Source organism: Xenopus laevis, chromosome 2S, assembly GCF_017654675.1.
Source record: "Xenopus laevis strain J_2021 chromosome 2S, Xenopus_laevis_v10.1, whole genome shotgun sequence".
In the NCBI taxonomy this organism is placed as follows: domain Eukaryota; kingdom Metazoa; phylum Chordata; class Amphibia; order Anura; family Pipidae; genus Xenopus; species Xenopus laevis.
In genome coordinates this window covers 161,720,197-161,722,696 of record NC_054374.1, presented here as the reverse complement: position 1 = coordinate 161,722,696, position 2,500 = coordinate 161,720,197, and the positions used below count along the sequence as shown (strand labels likewise).

General features: G+C 45.2%; 1 non-coding gene across 1 annotated transcript; it reads left to right on the top strand.

Moving 5' to 3' along the window:
* Positions 1–198: 198 nt before the first annotated feature.
* On the top strand, positions 199–280 carry trnas-aga. Its single transcript has one exon. It is a non-coding gene; the product is annotated as a tRNA-Ser (tRNA).
* Positions 281–2,500: the final 2,220 nt, after the last annotated feature.

Sequence of the window (2,500 nt, the reverse complement as noted above, 5' to 3'; positions counted from 1 at the left end):
CTGGGTACTTTCTGCAAAACCGGTGTACACCAATGACTTTTCCCTCATTCCGAACGGAGTCAGTTGGTTAGAACTTACTTGGATCCGCTTACCTTGCATGAGAATCGCATCCAATGCTGCCCGACGAGCCGTTGACTGGGGGTGGAAAGCTACGCATCGTGCCGTTACGGGCAGCAGCCTAAAAGGCGGCCCCAGCCAGTAGTCGTGGCCGAGTGGTTAAGGCGATGGACTAGAAATCCATTAGGGTCTCCCTGCGCAGGTTCGAATCCTGCCGACTACGGTCTTGTCTTTACGGGCCTCTTCTTCCCTGGGGATAACTTTGGCTGATCTGAAAAGAGTGACGGGCTCGCCGTTTGCACTTAATCCCAGCAAAATGCAAGCTTGCCTGCTTGTTGTGGCCTTAACCCAAAGAGACAAGGCTCGATGTCCAGACAGCTGTCATCAGAAGGCATTCAATATGGGGGAAAAAGGTGGTTCCGCTCAAGACGATTAAACAGGAAATCTATGCCTTGTTAAGGTCGTGTACCTGAAATCCATGGGGGCCCTCCCGTACAGGTTCAGTTCCTGACCACTGTCCATGGGGGCCCTCCCGCACAGGTTCAGTTCCTGCCGACTACAGGTTTCCCCTTAGGTGCCACATTCTGCATAGCAAGAACCACTAGGCTAGCCCCCACACGACCACATATTTTTGGAAAGTACACATTCAGACAAGTCCAACAAAGATATCGACCTACACCGCAATACCGAACAGCAAAATTGTCCTAAACTTAGCACTTTTTATGACATTTCTTAAAAAAAAGGGGAATAGAGGAAGTACCACCTCTTTCCAATCACCGTATTAAAGTGTGAAAGGAAGTGGTCATTAACTTATGGGCCAATAAGAAAGATACCAAAAGAAGATTACTCAGGTTTTTTTTTTTTTTTTTAAATGGTGACCCTAAATGTACCTTATTACAGGGTCTAAGACAGCACTTAGGGCTCGCTCCCCCATATTGACTTCCGCTGGTTCCATGGTGTAATGGTTAGCACTCTGGACTCTGAATCCAGCGATCCGAGTTCAAAAAAAAAAAAAAAAAAAAAAAAAAAAAAAAAAAAAAAAAAAAAAAAAAAAAAAAAAAAAAAAAAAAAAAAAAAAAAAAAAAAAAAAAAAAAAAAAAAAAAAAAAAAAAAAAAAAAAAAAAAAAAAAAAAAAAAAAAAAAAAAAAAAAAAAAAAAAAAAAAAAAAAAAAAAAAAAAAATCCCTTTCCTGGCATGGTCCCCACACCCCTTTTTGGGAACCCTTAGCAACCACCAAAGTTTACCAACGTTTCAACCCCAAAAATTGTCAACTTAGCATTTAACTTTCAAAAAAAAAGGTGGGGTACCAATTTCCAAACCTTTGTAAGAATTCATTTATGGGCCGAAGTCCGGATACTCAGGTTTTTTTTTTTAATGGTGCCTAAAGCCCCTTTCAGGCCAAGACAGCACTTGGTCGCCCCAAGGCTCCCTTTCCATGTTGAGGTTTAGCATCTGGACTAAATCCGATCGGTTCAATCTCGGACGTTTTTTGCACTGGGGTTCTTCCTTTGCAAGTTTTTCCCCTTTTTCCCCCCCCCCGGGCCCCCCTTTAAAACCCAGGGGCCTCCCCTTTGTTCCCCCCGGGTCCAGCCAAACCCTTTTGGGGGAAAAGGGGAAAAAAATTTTTTGGAAAGACCAATTTTAAACAAAACCCTCCTGGGGGGGTTTAAAGTGGGGGGTTTTTTCCCCCGGGGGCCCGGGTTTTCTGCCAACGGGTTTTTCCCCGGTTTTTGCCCAAAATTTCCCCTCCCCTTCAAAAAACCCCCCCAACCCCCCCCCCGGGGCTTCCCCAACCCCCCCACCCCCCAAACAAAACCCCCAAAAAAGATTTTTTTTGGGTTTTTTAAAAAAAAGGGGAAAAAAAAAAACCCTTTTTTTCCCCAAATTGGTTAACCAACCCCCCCCGGGTTTAACTTTCCCCATGCCCCCCAAAAGGGATTCCCCGGTTTTTTTTTCCCAAAATTTTTTTAACGGGGAAAAAACCCCCCCGGGGCCCCCCCCCAAAAAAAAAAAAAGGGAAGCCCCAAAAAAAACCCCCCAAAAAAAAGGGGATTTGCCCCAAACCTTTTTTTTTTAAAAAAAAAAGGGGACCTTTTTACCTTTTGGTTGAGGGGTTTTAAATTTCCAACCTTTTTTGTTTTTTTTAAATCTTACAAAAACCTTTTTTGGGGGCCCCCCCGGGGTGCCATGGGATCCGGGGGTTTAAAAGGGCCCAGGGTTCCCCCGGAAAAACCCGGGCCCTTTTGGGTCTTTTTTTTGGGGGTTTAAAAAAGGGGGGTTTTTGGGGCCCCGGGGGCGGTGTAAAAATTTTTTAAACCCCCCGGGTTTTCAAAAGGGGGGGGGGCCCGTTTCTTCCCCAAAAAAGGCGGTTTTTGCCTTAAAAAGGGGTGACCAACCCCCCCCCGGGGAACGGGGAGGTTTCCGCCTTTTCCCCCTCCTTAAC